The 20,233-nt window shown below is 48.3% G+C and overlaps 1 protein-coding gene and 1 pseudogene across 2 annotated transcripts in view; one reads left to right on the top strand and one right to left on the bottom strand.

Annotated features, from left to right (window-relative positions):
• The window catches only part of SLC39A14 (solute carrier family 39 member 14), a 67,001-nt gene that overhangs the window by 26,243 nt on the left and 20,525 nt on the right, over positions 1-20,233 (top strand). The gene's annotated exons all lie outside the window — the stretch shown is intronic.
• LOC142454399 (protein FAM133B pseudogene) lies at positions 18,428-19,050 on the bottom strand (annotated as a pseudogene).

The following is a 20,233-nucleotide window of genomic DNA, read 5'->3' as shown; positions in this document are numbered from 1 at the left end:
AGAGAGAGAGAGAGAGAGAGAGAGACTTGGCCACTGGCTGAGGAAAGACTGAACCCTTCAGGTTTGGTGCTCTTGGCGTGTGGTACTTGTTAACTTCCCCAGTAAGCCCCGGGGGCACTGGGAGTCTTGTCCGTGGGTTCGGTGTGGCCATGGCAACAAGTGATCAAACCCAGGGGAGCGGTCAGTTGGTGTCCGAGTAAAGTACAGGAGAATGGAGAGTAGAGACATGTGTGACCTCCGCGGGCCTTGGGCCCGTGTGGAGATGGTGTCTCCTGCTTCCTTTTGTTGCCCAAGGAGGTCAGGTCAGAGGTGGTCCCCTCGCTGTTTCACAGAGGGGTAGGATGGGTTGGGGGAGAAGGGTCAAAGTGGGTGTAAGTGATTTGGGAACCAGAAAGGAGGGGTCCATTGGGGGCTACAAAGTGATCCACAGGACATCAGTTCTCTGGTTTCCTGGCTGAGACTGAGTGGGCAGTTGTAAGCCTGGGCCAGTGTTGGGGGCCTTTGCCCTTCCAGGGCACATGGCAGGGGCATCTGGAGGCTTGTCTCCAGGAGCCAGCAGTCTCAGGAGAGAAGCCCACGTCACATGGTGCGACCCACAGGGAGGAAGGATGTGGGAAGGCTTTTCCCCAATATAATCAGACAATGACTACCAGTGACCTTGGGTCCGAAAGAGAATGTTTCACCTGGGAGCTTTGGACAGAGGGAGAATGGAGGAGCTAAGATTCATTAACAGAAACCTCCTCCTGTTGCCACTCAATTTAGAAATAATGGGCTTTGTTCAAACTTCATTAGCCATTGTTCCCATCAGAATGTTTGCTTCATGGGCGCTGAGACCATAAGGGCCAAGCTGCAGCCTCCGCCTTTCCGCTGGAGGCTCTGAGCATGCATCCTGCGCACCAACTATACAAACCAAGTCCCATGCTGACGAGCCCGTCCGAGTCATGTGACGGCGCGCTCCAGAGCCCGACGGCCTTCCAGAGGGGCTTGCTCAGCCACGAGCCTTCCAGAAACAGCTCTCCAGGCCTTTTGCCTGCAGCGGAGCCACTGGGTGGCTGATTGCAAACTGCTCACAGCTCAGGCTCTCAGTGGCTCTCCGGAGGGAGGGCTGGATGCTGGGTGGACACTCGAGGCAGAAGGCTGGAGGATGGATTGGTCCCTGGGTTGGAAGGGCCAGTCTAGGCACTAATGTAGCCTACAGGGCTGACCCTGAGCGGGCCCTGGCCACCATCGCAGCTCCTTTTTCTCTCCTTCCAGGTGTTACCCATCCTGAACTCGGAGCTCTTCCAAGTGCCATCTTCTCTGAGTTTCCCCAAATGCATCCTTGCCATCCTGGAACTTTTCTCCTTCACGTCCCCCCACCCCGTCGGCATCACCTCCCTTATTGGGGAGGACTCTTCTCCCCCACGCACCCCTTAGACTGGATTAGATTGTCTGCCTGTGTTCCCCCTGGCTCCTTGCAGCCACTGATGGGCCACGGATTGCTCAGCTCCCCCGGCCCTCATGCTCAAGGTAATCCTGTGGTTTGTGCCGCTTGTCCCAGCGTCTGCTCACGGTGCGCTCTCTCTAGCGCGTGCACGGTGGCCCGTGATAAACAAGACTCCATCCGACCAGGCAGAAGACCAAGAACGAACCTCCCCGACATCCTTGCAGTACCGTTTCCCGTGAGCATCAGGATCTGCCTGGGGCTGGACTGGGCTGAGCCTGGCAAGCGTAACGACCTCGCAGGAAGGGCTGGAGGAGAGACAGCTGAGCTCACCCCAAAGGCTCCGTGGGCCAGTACTGGGCAGCATCACGGTGAGCCGGCAGAGACTGTGTCCTGGTTTCCTGCTGGTGATGGGGCAGCCGCTCCTTGGCAGGACAGTTCTGTCACAGTTCTAGGGAGCTCAGCCTGACACTTTTTTCCTGACTCTTTAAAGGACATTCCTACCCACTGTATCCAGTCAGGTCTGACTCACAGCGAGCTGCTGCTGAGGGTTTCTGGAGCCGTTTCAGGGAGCAGGCGGCTCATCTTTCTCTGGCAGAGCAGCTGGTGGGCTTGACTCACCGACCTCATGCTTAGCAGGCCCCTGTCACTTCACCCTCCGCACCACCAGGGCTCCTGAAGCCACCTAACAGCCAGTACAAAATTCCTTTCTTCTTTTTTCTCTCTCTCCCCCCCCCTCTTTTAAAAATCATTTTATTGGGGGCTCTTTTAACTCTTATAACATTCCATAAATCAATTGTTTCAAAAATTGATACATATTGATTAAAAATTGCATAAAATGGATACATATGTGTACATATGTTGCCATCGTCATTTTCTAAACATTTACTTTCGAACTGAGCCCTTGGAATCAGCTCCTCTTTTTCCCCTCCTTCCTCGCCAACTTTCTTCTGATGCCTAACTGAACCCGATGGATACATGCGTTTCTCATAGTTCTTGGGAGTGGGTTGTTGAATTGTTTGCGTTCCTGCCTGGTGAGGCTGGGTGCTAGGTGCAGCCTCTGCCTCCTCCACCCCTGGCTTCCTTCCTGGTTCATAGCCGATGGGCAATAAATGTTCGAGTGAATTCTCTTGGACTGCGTTTTAACAGTCTGGTGGGTATAGCTAACTCATTCAATAACTGTAGATGGGGCCCATTAAGCGCTTTTATGAAGCATGGAAAACAAATGGAATGATTCACAGAATCATGATTGGCAGCAATTCATCACAGGTGAGACAACAGAAGTGTGAGAAAGACTGGGATTGGCAGGTAGCAAAGTTGACAGGCTTGTTCCGGGGCCCTCTGACCTTTGTGCTTGGGGCATGGCTCCTAACCCTAGCACCCCAGTACCCCACCTCCCATTAGGGGACCACGTACGCTAGTTCATGAGAGGGTAAGACTGCCCCTGGCTGGGGTCACTGCAGACAGGCCCCTTGGGGGCAGACCTTTTCACAGTGCTGGTCAGAAAGAACTTGATGGAGGCTGAATCCAAGTGGAGATTTAAAAGAGCACTCAGAACCTTCTGCAAACCTCCTGCTCAGAATTTAAGCTCTCATGGAGTAGTGGGAGGGCAGTGCTAAGTGGTTAGTCTAAAACTTCAAGGACGATGGAGTTGAGCTGCCCAGTGAGCAGAGAGAGGGCTCTGGTCCAGGTGGGTCGATGTTGAGAAGTCAGTAGACAGAGAGGGCGTGGGGGGAAGCGACTCTCTTCTCTCTCATCAGCGTGCCCTTGAGAGGTTGTTGGACCCCACTTTGCACCCAGGTGTGCCTGACTGCAGAACCCATGACCAGCCGCTCGATCATAGTTCTTTAAACATTTCTTTTAGCCTGCATGAACAAGTCGGGGAGTTTTGCTGAGGCGGGTGATGTAAGTGGTGAATGCAGATTGCAGGCTCCCGAAGCCACACACTGTGACGAACAAGAGCCAACTGATGGGGACAACAGGTCAGGATGTGGCAAGAAGTGTCTGGGAAATGTTGACGGATGGATGATTGATAATGACTCTTGACCCATCTGGACGTTGGTGGGAAGGGGGCCCTGGGCTGCTTTCCTGCTCACTACCTGACGCTGGGGTTTGGGAAGCCCTCTGCTAGTCCAGTCCAGACTGGAGCTGGGAGACGGGCACTGGCCCTCCCCTGCTGCCTCCGGCCCTGTGGGCCTGGCTCTCATGACACACACTCAGTGCTCAGCATGGAGCTCAACAGCCCTCCCCGCCGCCTGCGTGTCTGAGCTGTCTCCGCAAGCCCTGACCACCAGCCTCTGCCCTCCATAACCTCCTGCCCACAGGCACCAACACACAGCATGGGCGCCCGGTAAATATTGACAGGCAGCAGGCCACTGGTTTGGATTTTGTTCCCTGCTTCTGGGACACTGAAACAAAAAAAAATTCTTTAAGTCTTCCCACCCCACCAATCCCAGTAACGTATCTTTCATGGGCAGAGGAAGCTGGCTGCCGCCTGTAGGTGCCCACACCCCTGCTCCTGGCTGCCTGCACTGTCTGTGGAAAGCCAACACCCTGGGTGGCCTTTGGCTGAGCCAAAGTTTGAGGCTGAGGTGCAGGAAGAAGAGAAGACAGCCTTACAGGGGGGGTCGGGGGGAGGCAGGCGAGGCAGGAGGAAAAGGGGCCCGTTGAGTTCCTAAATGGCTCGGGCAAGGCCAGAGCGCTGGCCCTGGGCCCGGCGTCTGTCTCACTGTGGTGTTTGCACTTTACTTGGGTGGGGTTTGGACCTAGCAGAGTGTGTGGCGGACAGTGGCCTCGAGGACCATGCTTGTTTGCTGGGAGGGGAGAGAAGACTGAGGGCAGCTTTGAGTACTGAGCCTGCGACCACGTGGTTGTGATCACACACACCAGGCCTTACTCAGCCCTGGCCTTACAGGGTGGCGAGGAGTTGGAATTGCCTCGATGGCAGTGAGCGTTTTCTGTTTTGTTGTGAGTCAGCAGTCTGGAGCCAGAGCGTATCCATGACTGCTTTTGAGGGGTTTGGCTGATACGTAGAAAGTGCTTCTTCACTGTGCTGGGCAGGGTTTTCTAGAGAAATAAAATCAGGACACTTATGATTTTATATATATACACAGCAAGAAGGAATATAAAAGCTAATTAGTCTACACAGCAGTACAAGGGTCAGAGGGCACTTGAAATGTGACAGAGGAGGAACTAATTTCTTGGAGTGGAGCTGGCCATGGTGACGTGAGGCCCGTGGGAGTGGAGCCTTTGGGATGTTCATTTGCTGATGGGGACGACTCAAGGTAGGGAGAAACAGTTGCCCAAATCCATAAATGATCAGAACTTGGAATGTGCAAAGTATGAAGCTAGAAAAATTGTAAGTGGACAAAAATGAAGTAAAATACAACAAGACTGATAACCTAGGTATTAGTGAGCTCAAGCGGCTCAATGTTGGTCATTCCGAATCGGAAAATCATATGATTGACAATATCAGGGATAACACAATCTAGAAGAATAGCACGACGTTCATTATTAAAAAGGACATTGCAAAAGCAATCCTGCAGTACAATGCTGTCTGTGATAGGATTATAGCTATCTGCCTTCAAGTAAATGGAACCAATACAACTGTCATACAAACTTATGCACCAACCTCAAAAGCTAGTGATGAAGAAATTGAAGAATTCCAACAGTTCCGTCAGAAATTGATCAAGCATGCGATCTAGATGCATTGATAAATATGGATGGCTGGAATGGAAGGGTGGGAGACAAAGGAGAAGACACAGGAGTTGGAAATATGGACCTGGTGACAGAAATGAAGTTGGAAATAGCATGATGGAACTTGGAAAGACCAGCGGCTTCTTCATAGCAAATACCTTTTTCAACAAGGCAAAAGGTGACCGACCTTCCACATTGACTTCTCCAGGTGGAACACACAGAAATCAAATGGACTACTTCTGTGGGACGAGCTGCCGGAGAAGCTCAGTAACACCAGTTAAAACTAGGCCAGGGGCTGACTGTGGGACAGACCTTGAATTGCTCAGATGGAACTTCAGGATGAAACTGAAGAAAATTGAAACAAGTCCAAGAGAGCCCAAATATGATTGTGAGTCTCGCCCATCTGAGTTTTGAGAACAGATTTGACACATTGAACCCTAGTGATAGTGGAGCTGGTGAGTTGCGTTAGAACATCAAGAATGTCACTCCTGAGAAAAGCGAAAGGTCATTCAGAAGACCCGAAAGAAAGAGTCGATCAACGTGGCTGTCCGAAGGGGCTCAAACTTGTTCTTAGTCATGGAGCAGCTGAAGCAGATGGAAGAAGGGCTCAAGTAGAAAATGTTTTGGAAATGATGATGGCAACGTATGTACAAGTCTACTTGATACAATTGATGTGTGGAATGTTTTAAGAGCTGCAAGAGCGCCCACTAAAATGATTTTTTAAATGATTTTTTTAAAGAAAGAACATTCCAAAGGGCAGCTTGAGAAAACAAATCCAAATATAATGAACTGTGCAAAACCCTAAAATTGGAAAGCCAAAAGGGAAAAACACCCTCAGGATATCTTAAAATGAAAGAACTCAAGAAAAACATTCAGTCCTTGAGTTGCAATATTGGAAGAGTCTATTGGCTAAATATTGAATGATGCAGGAAACATCAAAAGAAGCTGTACAGAGTCACTGTTCTAAAAAGAACTGCCGTATATACTCGTGTATAAGCCATGGGGTTCGGCTTATACACGGGTCGGTGGTAACCCAGCGAGGTAGAACATCTCGCTGCCCCCGCCCCTCCAGGTAACGGGACAAGCACCTGTTATCTCACGGGTGATTGCCATTTCTCCGCTGTTCACTCACAGCCCTGCTGACACTGCAGGGCTTTGAATGTTTGTTTACGCACATCTAACCAATCAGAGCCGTCCTATGATGTGTATCTTTGGATAAGCCTTTTAAAGACCTTGTGTGAAGGATGTGGCATGAATGGATGTCATCTGGTCAAGCCCGACTAACAAAAGGAGGAAATCTCCTGAAGCCTGACATAGAGTTAATAGCAAAGTGGGTTCGAGGTGCATGAGAAGACATTCCAGAAGACATGGTGCGACGTGCCTTCCAGAAATGTAGTATTAGTAATGCTATGGATGGCAGTGAGGACTGCACTTTGTATGAAAATGACAGCAGTGATGGTGATGACGGCGATCTCAGTGAGGATAGCGTCTATGATGACCTCACACCAGCTGAAGCTCTGCATTGGGAGACGGATGATGATGAGGAATCCAGTTTTGGATTTTTAACTCTTTACATTTTAGCTTGGTTGCTGATAGAGCTCAGTGAATAGTGCTCTTATTGTTTTTGTTGAACCTATTTTCTACTTACTGTGCTGGTTTACGAATGTTAAATGACTTGTCCTTTTATTTATGTTTTTTATTTAAAATAAATATTTAAATACATAACCCCACTGATGTCTCAATTTTCAGTAATTTTATTTTCATTTGTTTTGATTATTGAAACTCACTAATAGCTTCCACCCTAGGCTTATACTCGAGTCAATCAGTTTTTCTGGTTTCCCAGCTAATAATTAGGTGCCTCGGCTTATACTCGGGTCGGCTTATATTCGAGTGTATACGGTAGTCAACATTGCACCATTTCAGGAGGTAGTATATGATCAAGGACCAGTGGTGTCAAAGGAAAAAGTTCAAGCTGCACTGAAAGCATTAGCCCAATGCTAGAATTCAGGAATTGACAGAACACCGATGGGAATGTTTCAACCAGCTGTTGAAGCAGCCTTCACTATAGATTACAGCTCAATGTGAAGAAGACCCAAGTCCTCGACAATGAGTCCCATCATGGTAACCGGCACAAAGGCTGACGTTGTCAAGGATTTTGTCATGCTGGGATCCACAAGCAGTGCACATAGGGGCAGCAGGCATGTGATCCAGGATGCACTGTGTTGGGTAACCCTGCTTCACGAGACTTCTTTCAGTCGTTGAAAAGGATCTTACTTTGAGGACCGAGGTGTGCGATTGCTCATATACGTGGTGTGAAGGTTGGATCTTGAATCAAGAAGACCAAAGAAGAATACATGCATTTGGATGATGCTGGAGAAGAATTGAAAATACCCCGGACTGCTGAAAGCACAAAGCGATCTGTATTGGGAGCAGTTCGGCCAGAGTGCTTTTAGAGGCAAGGATGGAGAGACTTTGTCATACGAACTTCGGACGAGCTGTCGGGAGACACCAGTCTCGGGAGAAGGGCATCGTGTTTGGTAAAGTGGAGGGTCAGAGTCAAAGGAGGAAGCCCCTCAGAGACGGATGCTGCAGGACCGGGCCGTGTGCACAGGGTCGCCAAGGGTTGGCGCTGGCTCGATGGCACCGCACAACAACCACAGCAAAGGTTTCCTCGGCTGCGGCGGAAGAAACAGAAGCCACAATATAAAATGAAAGCAACTCTTGGGCTTTAAATAAACGTGTGTGTCACACGAGAGATTATTTCCTTAAGGACCCCACCCCAGTCAGATGGAGATAATAGACCATTTGTCATCTCTTTAATCACTCATTTCTTTTTGATTCTTTACGATGAAATATGAGTCTGTTCGCATGCTCCTGAGTAGTGCTGGGTGCACAGTGCAGCTGCTGCTAACAAGCAGGCCAGGCATTCGAACCACCAGCCCCGCCCCTCAGGAGAAAGACGTGGCTGCCCGCTCCTGTGGGGCGAGAGGAGGGGGTTAGCCCTGGGAAGCCCCGAGGCAGCCCCGCTCTGTGTATAGACGGGTCCCTGGGTCAGACTCGCCTCCACCACACACAACTCTCAGACCACGGGCCTGAGCACTTTATTGTTGTTTCTCTATTAACCAGCTGTGTTTTATTGTTCTCTCTCCCTCCCTCCCTCCCTCCCTCCCTCCCTCCCTCCCTCCCTCCCTCCCTCTCTCTCTCTCTCTCTCTCTCTCTCTCTCTCTCTCTCTCTCTCTCTCCTTTCCCTCCCTCCAGGAAGGGAGTGGGCTGTATTTTCTGGTTTCTTTCATGCTTGAGGATGTCTGCTTGTTGCCGCCATCAAAACAGGCCCGAACCCTCCGTGAGAGGGCGCTTTCCTCCGCGCAGAATTATGCCGACGTTTTCCATTCCCTTTTGAGACTGAATGTGGCTGAACGGGGATGATGAATCTGAATTTTCTCCTCCTCAAAAAAGGTTTTAGCCCTTCCCATAACAAGCTGATGTGGAGCAAAGAGGAGATTTTTTTTCTGGGTGCCTGAAACAGCCCTGTCAGCGCAGGGGCCTCACTGATGTCTCAGTGGGGAGCACGCTGTACCTGGCGGGGTGGGGGGGCTGGAAGAGGGGGTGTTAGACAAGGCACTGTCCCGATCTTAGAGTTCGGCTATCCTTCCTCTCAGGAGAGCCTGGGATTATTTATCTCCGAAGGGTTTTCTTACTCCATTTCTAAATTGTCTGTGCTTCAGGAACACCAGCTGTTCTTCACGTTGGTCTCTTTGTCTCTCACTGTTTGCCGGGCCTTTTCCAGCCACAGTCCCTGAGATATTCCTGACCTTTGGTGTCTTGTAGCCGGTCACCAGTTGGGCCGCTGGATGTCACCAATTCTAAACCCCCTGAGGGGAGAAAGAGAGCTTTCTCTTTCCGAAGTGATTTGCAGCCTCAGGACCCACGCAGGCAGCTCCACCCTGTCCTGTGGGGCTCCTATGAGTCAGAGATGACTTGATGGCAGGGTGTGTGTGTGTGAGTGTGTGTGGTGTGTGTGTGGTGTGTGTGTGTGTGTAGGGTGTGTGTGTGTGAGTGTGTGTGTGTGAGTGTGTGTGTGTGTTTGTGGTGTGCATGTGTCCTCCTGCATCTCTCCCCCACTGTGGACTGGAATCCCAGTGTGTGTGTGTGTGTGTGTGGTGTGTGTGTGTGTGTGCGTGCATGCGTGCGTGTGTCCTTCATCTCTCCCCCACTGTGGACTGGAATCCCAGTGTGTGTGTATGTGTGTGTGTGTGCGTGTGCGTGCGTGTGTCCTTCATCTCTCCCCCACTGTGGACTGGAATCCCTGTGTGTGTGTGTGTGTGCGCGTGCGTGCGTGCGTGTGTCCTTCATCTCTCCCCCACTGTGGACTGGAATCCCAGTGTGTGTGTGTGTGTGTGTGTGTGTGTGTGTGGTGTGTGTGTGCGTGCGTGCGTGTGTCCATCTCTCCCCCACTGTGGACTGGAATCCCTGTGTGTGTGTGTGTATGTGCGTGCGTGCGTGCGTGCGTCCTTCATCTCTCCCCCACTGTGGACTGGAATCCCAGTGTGTGTGTGTGTGTGTGTGTGTGTGTGTGTGTGTGCACGTGCGCGTCTTTCATCTCTCCCCCACTGTGGACTGGAACCCCAGCTCCTGGATCTGTGGTTGTGTTCCTGTTTGAACGGGGGTTTTCTTTGCCTGTGAAGGAAGCCAGAGCTGTCTGCAGTTGTCCCAAGTCCTCTGGGCCGCTGCTGAGAGGAGCACAGAAGGGGGTGGGGTGGGGAGGGGTGGGGGGGGAGGGAGGGGCAGATGCCCCTGCAGCTCTCCCAGGACTTGAGGAACCTGAGGCTGCAGAAGTTGAGACAAGGATCTTCCCCCGCTGAGCCCCAGTCTAGACTCCCACTGGTGGGGCGTGTTACAGGAGTGCTAGGAAACCGAGGCAGCCTGCCTGTGTCCGCGTTTGTGTGGTTCTCTGTTGAGTGTAATGGTTGTTCTTCGGTGACCCTCTTGGGGTCTTCTGGTCTTGGTTTTTCAGTAAGGCCGTATCCTCGTTCAATTCGGTTTGTTGCCAGGCCTCATTTTGCGCTCTTGGTTGCGTCTGTGTCTCCGTCCGTCCGTTGTGCAGCGTGAAGCCATTGTGAGGAATCGCTTTTGCCCGGGACCGGCTGGCATCTCTGTCTTTGGCACGGCTCCTGGGCTCTGAAGCTTCTCATGTTCTGTGGACTCTAAAGAGAGAAAGGAGCTTTCTTCCCAGTCTCTTTTAACCCCAACCCCACCCCACCCCACCCCACCCCCACCCCCAGTACAATAGTGTTGGGTATTTATGACTTGTTTTCTGTAGCCTGAAGGAAGTTGGGGGTGGGGCTAGGTGGGGAGATGGCTCTGTCCTCGCTTCTGGAATTTTGTTCAAGGTCCTGTATCATGGCTTAGCCCTCCCATTGGGAGTGTGTGTATTCCATTTCTGCTGCAGGGAGGAATACTCCTTGGAACTGAATAATAAAAGCAAAAATCTCAATCTTCTGACTCGTAGTGAGCTATAGGACCCAGTAGAACTTATCCTGGGGGTTTGGGAGGCTAAATGTTTAGGGAAGTTGAAAGCCTCATCTTTCTCCCACAGAGTGGCTGGTGGTGTTGAACTGCTGACCTTGTGACTTGGAGCCCCAAACTAGCCTACTGTGCCACCAGGAATTGGGTTACTTCCTCCATTTGGTGTGTCCCTCCGCCGCCCGTGCTGCTCTCACAGGAAATCGACCCATTATTCCCTCAGTCTGTCCATCAGCCTTTCCCAGCTCCTCCACTGAAGAGAAGGGAGTCAGGGCAGCTTGAGGGAGGACCCCTGGGGCCACAGTAGTCACCAGTTGGGCAGCTAACTTTGAGGCCGGCAGTTCGAAACCATTAGCCATGAGTCAGAATTGACTAACGGCAGTGAGCTTTGTTTGCCTTTGTTTGTTCCCTTTCCCTAGACTTGGAGATATCCCTCAGAATACCCCCTTTCTGTACTGAAGCCCTGTTGGCGTAGTCAGAACTGCGGGGTCACCAGTTTGAAACCACCAGCTGCTTCAATGGGAGAAAGACAGGGCTTTCTACTCCCATAAAGAGTTACAGTATCAGAAACCCAAAGGGGCAGTTGTGCCCTGCCCTGTGGAGTGCCTTACAAGTTGGAATTGACTCCATGGCAGTGAGTGGCTCTCTTGTCACTGTGAGGGCTCTGCCAGGGGGAGGCAGTTGATCATTTTTCTTCCTTGACCTCTGGTTTTTGACGTTCCTGTGTTCCATAAAAGAGTCCTGGTGGCACTCTTGGGTACGTGTTGGCCTGCTAACCACAAGGTCGACAGTTCAAACCCACCAGACACTTGAGAGAAAGACTTCTGCTTTGGGGGAGCAGATTGATAGTCTCAGAAACCTTATACATCGTCGCTGTGAATTGGAATCAACTCAGTGGCTGTAGGCTTTGTTTATATTGAACACGCACTTTTCTTTGTTTGGTTGCTGTTGATGCAATTTATTTAATTTATGTTTTCCTGCTTTGGACTATACTTTGCTAGTGCCAGAGCAAAGAAAACATGAACTTCGGTACTTTTTCATTTTTAAATTAGAGTGTCTCAGCATACTCTGTCTTCTTTAATACTCATAAAGCTCTGTGGATTCAAACTTAAGGAAACTGGCTTAATGGGATGAGGGACTTGAGTGGGCCTGCCCCCAAATTGGTTTATAACACCCAAATAAGCTGTCATTCAGTGCTTCAGACGGGGCGTCTCAGCCAGCCCTCCCCTGACTGCAAAAGGCAACGACCAGGCTTTGGATTCCTGAGTTGACCTTTGCCTTCTACCCAGAGGTGTAGGCTTCTCTGAAAGTTTCCATTTATTGATTTATTATTGTTTTTTTTATTCTCCTCCCCTCACGGGAAGGCCCCTGGGTGGCACAAAGAGTGTGCACTCACCTAAAGCTTGGCAGTGCAAACACACCCAGAGGTGTGGTGAAAGAGGTCTGTTGGCACACAAAGAGTACAGGCACAGAAAACTTAGGGAGCCGTTGTGCACAAGCTTCTGGGTGTTTGAAGCAACATACATTTTGGGGGGTTTTGTCCTCCTGAAATAGAGAGCCAGTGAGCACCAAGGCAGGCCCTCCAGGAAACGGGTTGATGCAGTGGCTGCAACTACGGGCTGAAACCCAGCCACGGGAGGGAGGGTACTACAGGACCAGGTTACATTTCATTCTGTTGTATGCAGGGCATACAGGAGTCTGGCCTGACAACAGCCGCCCAAGCCCACTGACACTGAGTCAGTTCTGACTCACAGTGAGCCTCTTGCTCTTTCCAAAGCTGTAAATATTGATGGGAGCAGAAAGCCTCATCTTTCTCCCAAGGAGCGGCTGGTAGGTTTGAACTGCTGGCCTTGTGGTTAGCAGCCTAACTCGTAACCCACTGTGCTATCAGGGCTGGAGGCTCAGAAATGTTGGTAAGCCTTTAACCCACAAAGAGCTGCTGCTTTTTGTGAAGCCAGTAGCAGATAACCTTGAGCTGTGCCATGGCTTTCTCTTTGCTGAGAGATCAGACTCAGAACGGGGATGGGGGGTGGGGATGGGGGAATGAGATCATGGAGAAAGACTCCATTAAGGTCTTCCACAGAAATGAGCCTCAAGAGAGGGGTGGGAGCTGCTTAGGAGGGCTGTTGAGGTTCACCATGCTGGGTGAGCCTGGTCCCTCAGAAGCTTGGCCAGGTTTGTGCTCATCAGGCCAGTATCAGGGTATCAGGGTAGGGGCACCTCCAATCTAATCACTTCTTAGACAGACATGGTCAGGAAGAGAAAGGCTGATGCCACCTGAGTTCTCCAAGGAGCCTGGACATGCAGAAATCAAAGATTTTCCACAGAGAGGTTAGAGAGCAAGACTTCCCCTAGAGCAGCGGTTCTCAACCTGTGGGTTGCAACCCCTATGGGGGTCAAATGACCCTTTCACAGGGGTCGGCCTGATTCATAACAGCAGCAAAATGACAGTGATGAAGTAGCAATGAAAATAATTTTATTTTTTACCACCACATGAGGAACTGTGTGAAAGGGTCTCGGCATGAGGAAGGTTGAGAAACCACTGCCCTAGAGTCACTTCCTGCCCTAGAGTCACTTCCTGGATTTTTACTTCCAATTTCCTGAACTCGGAGAAAATAAATTTCATTTTGCCACAGCTGTCCACGTCGGGTGTTTGGTGCCAGCAGCGCGAGACAGTGGAAGACACCAACTTTGCCCCGTGTGCACTTGATCTTATCTTCCACGTCTCATTCCCCAGGCCAGGGGAACGTGGCAGCGGTGGGCCAACTGGTCGGCAGAGGGGGCAGGCAGGGGTGTTCCTTGTTCTACTAGGGAGTGTCCAGCAGTCACAGAGCAGAGGAGGACACAGAGATCTAAGACAGTGAGACAGTAAGCCCTCAGAGCACAATTCTACTCTCACACACGTGGTTCGCCATGAGTCAGAGTCAACTGAAGGCAGTTGGCAATTGGTTGGAGGGGGAAGAATAGATATTGTTGGTTGGGTAGAGAAAAAGGAGTTGTGTGTTAAATACATAGAACAAAAGTTCTGCTTCAAAGATCGAGCAAACCAAAAACCTAACCCGCTGCCATTGAGTTGATTCCAACTCATAAGGACTCTACATAGGGCATCCAAAGCTTTGTACATCTTTACAAGAGCACATAGTCTCATCTTTCTCACAGGGAGCAGCTGGTGGGTTTGAACCACCAACCTTGCAGTTAGTTAGCAGTCTGATGCTTACTTAACCGCACCACCAGGGCTTTTAAAGAGGTGACTCCAACTCAAATAAACCAAACTAACTGCCATCAAGTCCATTCTGGCTTATTGTTCTTTGGTGCCGTAGTTGGTTCCAACCGAGAGCGAACAGAATGAAATATCATAGCCCCACTGCCTGCCCTGCGCCATCCTCACAATGATGCCTGAGCCTGAGCCTCTTGTTCAGCCACTCTCAATCCACCCCAGTGAGGGCCTCCCCCCTTTTCACTGCCCCTCCACTTTACCAACACACTGCCCTTCTCCAGGGACTGGTCTCTCCTGACAACCTGTCCACAGTATGCAAGACAAAGTCTCACCATCCTTGCCTCTAAGGCAATGGTTCTCAACCTCTGGGTCAAGACCCCTTTGGGGGTCAAATGACCCTTTCACAGGGATCGCCTAAGACCATCAGAAAACACTTATTTCCCATGGTCTCAGGGACCGCGAGACCGCTCCTCTATCAGTCTCCAGGCGGGTCCGCCCCCCTGCAGATAGGCCCACATACGAGTACCCGGCCTGAAGACTGTTACCCATGCTACACCATGCTTCCAGACAACATTTCATTATTTGTCATTAGCAATCAATATTTCACAATTATAGTGACAGGCTGTTTTTGTGACGAATCACTACGCTTTCATTATGTTCAATTTCTAACAATGAAAATACATCCTGCAGATCAGATGTTTACATGACGATTCATCACAGTAGCAAGATAACAGTGATGAAGTAGCAACGAAAATACTTTGATGGTTGGGGGTCCCACCACATGAGGAACTGGAGGAAAGGGTCGCGGCGTCAGGAAGGTGGAGAACCGCTGCTCTAAGGAGCTCTCTGGTCTTCTTTCTTCCAACACAGATCACATTGCCCTTTGAACAGTCCGTGGTCTTTTCAGAATTCTTCTCCAGCACCAGAATTCAAAAGTCTCAGGTCTTCCTAGGTCTTCCTTATTCCATGTCCAATTTTCATGTGCACAGGAGGCAATTGAAAACACCATGGTTTGGGCCAGACACAGCTTGGTCTTCAAAGTCACTTCCTGGCTTTTCAACACCTTAAAGAGGTCTTGTGCAGCAGATTTACCTAATGCAAGAGATATTTTGATTTCTTGACTGCTGTTTCTCTGAGCATTATGGATTCAAGCAAGACAAAATTTTCGACAACTTCAACCTTTTCTCCATTTATCCTGATATTACTTACTGGCCCAGAGGTGAGGATTTTGGTCTCTTTACATTAAGTTGTAATCCATACTGACGGCTACAATCCTTGATCTTCCTTAAGTGCTTCGAGTCCTCCTCACTTTCAGCAAGCAAGGATGTGTCATCTGCGTACAGGTTGTTAAGAAACCTCCCTCCGGTCCTGATGCCACAGTCTTCAGAGAATCCAGCCTCTTCTGATTATTTGCTCAGCATACAAATTGAATAACTGGTGAGAGGATGGTTTTGAACGATGAGCCAGATGGTTTCAGAAAGAAAGGGCTGAAAACTGTTGGCCTCTTAGCAACCCTATACAATAGATTCAAACTGCCCTGGTGGGTTTCTGAGGCTATACATCTTTATAGGAGCAGAAAGCCTCAACTTTCTCCTGTGGAACTACTGGTGAATTTGAACTGCTGACTTTGTGGTTAGAGCAGCATCCTTACTAGCCTGAAGGCTCCAAGATAATTTGTTTGTCTGGTGGTTCATGATGTGTTTGCTATTCTTTATCAACACCATAATTCAGAGCAACTATTTAAAAAAAACTTTATTGAGGGCTCCAATAACTCTTATAATCCATACATCAATTGCATCAAGCACATTTTTACATACCGTATATACTCGTGTATAAGCCGAGTTTTTCAGCACAAAAAATGTGCTGAAAAACTGGGGTTCTGCTTATACATGGGCCAGTGGTACCCCAGCGAGGTGTAACATCTTGCTGCCCCTCACCCCACTGAGGTAACGGGACGAGCGCCCGTTATCTCGCCGGTGATTTCCGTTCCTCCGCTGTTCATTCAAAGCCCCACTGACACTGCAGGGCTTTGAATGTTTGGTTACTCACATCTAACCAATCAGAGCCGTCCTATGACATGTATCTTTGAATAAGCCTTTTAAAGACCGTGTGCGAAGGATGTGGCATGAATGGATGTCACCTGGTCAAGCCCGACTAACAAAAGGAGGAAATCTCATGACGCCTGACATAGAGTTAATAGCAAAGTGGGTTCAAGATGCATGGGAAGACATTCCAGGAGACATGGTGCGACGTGCCTTCCAGAAATATAGTATTAGTAATGCTATGGATGGCAGTGAAGACTGCGCTTTGTATGAAAATGACAGCAGTGATGGTGATGACAGCGATCTCAGTGAGGACAGCGTCTATGATGACCTCACACCAGCTGAAGCTCTGCATTGGGAGACGGATGATGATGAGGAATCCAGTTTTGAAGGATTTTAACACTTTACATTTTAGCTTGGTTGCTGATTGAGCTCAGGGAATAGTATCTTAAGGTATCATTGTTGACACCTTATTGTTTTTGTTGAACCTATTTTCCACTTACTGTGTTGGTTTACTAATGTTAAATGACTTGTCCTTTTATTTATGTTTTTATTTAAAATAAATATTTAAATACATTACCCCACTGATGTCTCAATTTTTAGTAATTTTATTTTCATTTGTTTTGATTATTAAAACTCACCAATAGCTTCTGCATTTTCCACCCTAGGCTTATACTCGAGTCAATCAGTTTTTCTGGTTTCCCAGGTAATAGTTAGGTACCTCAGCTTATACTCGGGTCGGCTTATATTCGAGTATATACGGTATGTTGCCATCATTATTTTCTAGACATTTATTTTCTATTGAGTCCTTGGTATTGACTCCTCTCTCCTACCCCCACCCCCACTAACAATTCTTTTTTTAAAAAATTATAATCATTTTATTGGGAACTCTTACAGATATTATAACAATCCATAATTCGGTTAGATCAAGCATTATTGTACACTGGTTACCATGATCATTTTCAAAACATTTTCTTCTTAGATTCTTTGAGATCAGCTCCCCTATAACTCCCACCCCCAGAACCCTTTATATATATGTATATATATATATATGCTGTATCCAATGCATCTGTTCACCTACAATTCTGTTATTCATTCCCATCCAGTGGGGTTACACAGTCATCATTCAGCACATCAGTTCTTCGTTCTTCATTCGTCACATGCATATGTGCTGATTGAAATTACCATGGCAACGGGTCAGGGACAGCTTAGTCCTTGAAGTGATATCTTTGTGTTTTTGGTTTTTTAAAACACCTTTAAGAGGTCTTCTGCAGCATTTGTGTACAATATTTGATTTCTTGACTGCTGCTTCCATGGGTATTGATTGGGGATCCAAGTAAAATAAAATCCTGACAACTTCCATCTTTTCTCTGATTATCATGATGGTATTCGTTGGTCTAGTTGTGAGGACTTTATTTTTTCCTGTATATGGTGCTGCGATCCTTATTGAAGGCTGTGCTCTTTTATCTTCATCAATAAGGGCTTCAAGGTCTCTAGGCAAGCAAGGTCGTGGCATCTGCATGTTGCAGGTTGTTAATGAGTCTTCTGTCAATTCTGATCCCTATTCCTCGTATCGTCCAGCTTCTTGGATTATTTGTTCAGCATTCAGATTGAGTAAGTGTGGTGAATGGATACAACCCTAACAGCTTCTCCTGATTTCAAACCATGCAGCCTCTCTATTCTGTTCAAATGACGGCTTTTTGGTCTATGTGCAAGTTCTGCATTGGACATAATTAAAACTGTTCTGGAATTCTCATTCTTTGCACTGTTATCCATAATTTCCTGTAACCCACACAATCGACTGTCTTTTCACAGACAATGGAACAAGTAAACATCTCTTTTGCTGTTTTCCTATTTCAGCCAAGCTCCATCCGAGGTCCGCAATCATGTCCTTTGTTCCATGTCCTCTTCTGAACCCCGCTGAAGCTGGGCTGAAGTTCTGGCAGTTCCCTGTTTAGGAACTATTACAACCAGTTTTGAATATATTCAGGATAATTTTACTTGTATGCGATATGAATGATGTTCAATCATTTTTGTGTTCTGTTGGGTCAACTTGCATTAGAATGTACACAGAGGTGGGTCTCTTCAAATCTGTTGGCCAGGTAACTGTTTTCCAAATCTCTTTCCAAATGCATAGCTGCATCAGCCCTTCTAGTTGGCGTCTGTTCATTGACCCATCTCAGTTGGTTGTCCGTTCATTCCCAGAGCCTTCTTTTACCAATGCGTTCAGTGCAGCTTGGACTTTTTCCTTCAGTGCCTTCAGTTCTTGGTCATATGCTGCCTCCTGAAATGCTTGAATGTTGACCCATTGCGTTGGGTACAGTGACTCTGCATTCTTTCCATCTTCTTGTTCATGGGATCCTTCAATATTGTAACTCAAAGCTTAACTTTTGTTCCAGTTCTTTCAGCCTGAGAAACGTGCTTCCCTTCTGTTTATCTAACTCGACGTGGAAGTACATTTTGTGGTAACTCATTGTCTCCTTGAGAGCTGCTCTGTGAAATTTTCTGTTCAGTTCTTTTACTTCATCATTTCTTTTTCTTCTTTGTTTTTTCTTTTTCTCATTCTTCAATGATTTTCTTCTTTTTTGCTCGTCCCTCCTCAATATAATCTGATTCTGACAAAGATTCTGAGGATAACGGCTTATTCTCAGGACACAGTTTTCTTTTCTTGCCAAATCCTTTCACATCCTTTTCTTTTTCAGTTGCCTCCTTTGACTTCTTTTTCTTTTTAAAGCTGTCCTTACTGTCTGAATCAGTTTCTGATACGAGCTTTCCGAAGATTTATGTGAACGGTTCTTCTTTCTCCTTTTCCTTGTTTTTTATCCTCATCTTCAGACTCTGAAGAACTGCCTACCCGATTTCTTCTTTTCTTTCTCTGTCTTTTTGGGGTGAGCTCTCATTTCCACTCAATAGCTTCTCCCTGTGTTTTTCTAGTTCCTTCTTCCAGTTCTCATTCGTGTTTTCTTCAAATTCAGCCAATCCTTGGAGCCCTTCTTTTTCGTTTCTAGCTGCTCTTTCACTTCTTCCCACGTAGGCCTTGGTCGATTCAGGTAATCTTGTATCGTTGGTCCTGATGATTGGACTGGGCCTCTTGATCTGGCCATTGCTATTGGGTTCATATAGGCCACCCGATTGGCCCTCTTCCCCATGGTGCCGGAGGTCTGGAGGCGTGCGGGCTCAAATGGTGATGGACACCCGGCCCGAGAGGCCGCCCCAGCGGCTACTTCATCATCTCTTACGTTCACCTTATCTGCTCTATGCTCAAAAGCAGGTTTCAGAATCTCTTCTGATAGCCAGTTTGGTCTTTCTTTGTCTGTTTTTTATTGATTGTTTTCTTCATTTAGGTCATCTCACAACTCGTCTGGTCTTTAGTGTTTAGTGTGTCAACTGTTTCCCTGAGTTGATCTTTAAATCTGAGTGGGATGTGCTCACACGTGTCCTTTGGCTCTCCCCCAGTGGTTTTCATTTTCTTCGGCTTCAGTTTGAAATTGCATCTGAGCAATTGTGAGCGTATGCTCTGGAGGTGGCTCCCGGTTTTATGTGGACTGATCCTGAGCTATTCGATCTGTTGAGGTCTCCATGTATCCTGACTGCTGTGTTATGACCCATCGCCACCTGTGAAACAGAGTAGAACAGCTCCATAGAGTTTCCAAGACTGCCTCATCTTTTTTCCTGTGGAGCAGCAGGTGAGTTCGAACCACCAACCTTTTGGTTAACAGCCCAGTGTTTAACCTCCAGTCTATCCCAAGCCCCAGATCCCCAAACTCACTGCTGTCAAGTCTGGTCTGCCACATAGCGAGCATGGTTACCAGCTAAGTGGTTGACAAAAGGTATTTGCGGTGGATAAGCCATTGGCCTTGCAAAATTCTATCCTGCAGTCTTGGCGTGGCTTCTATCACCCAGGCCACAAATTTTCAACTACTACTGATTCCTCGTTATTTCCAACATTTGCGTTTTACTGATCAGGAATTACCAATGCACTTTGATTGCCTGTTGGATCAGCTTCAGACTGCCAAGTTGGTCGGGCAGTAAAGTCATTTACTTCTTTGAACTTGAGCCACATGAACAAAGGGGTCAAGAACTCAAGTTTCTCTGCAGGTTTCTCAGCTAGTTCCTCTGAGCCAACAGCACACTTGAGCCTTTGTCTCTTTAGCTCGTTGTCTTGCGCTGTGCTGCCTGCTGGCATAGATAGACCTCCCCAGGCTCACCAGTTTCCATGGCCAGAACGGAATGGGATTTTCCCTGCAGCCAGGGCCACACGGCAGGGACTCCTGCTAACTGCCTGCTGCTTTGCCTCACCACCCTAGCTGCGCTCTCTTCTTCCATTCCTTC

Source organism: Tenrec ecaudatus, chromosome 8, assembly GCF_050624435.1.
Source record: "Tenrec ecaudatus isolate mTenEca1 chromosome 8, mTenEca1.hap1, whole genome shotgun sequence".
Lineage (NCBI taxonomy): Eukaryota > Metazoa > Chordata > Mammalia > Afrosoricida > Tenrecidae > Tenrec > Tenrec ecaudatus.
This window is presented reverse-complemented; position numbering and strand designations above follow the sequence as displayed.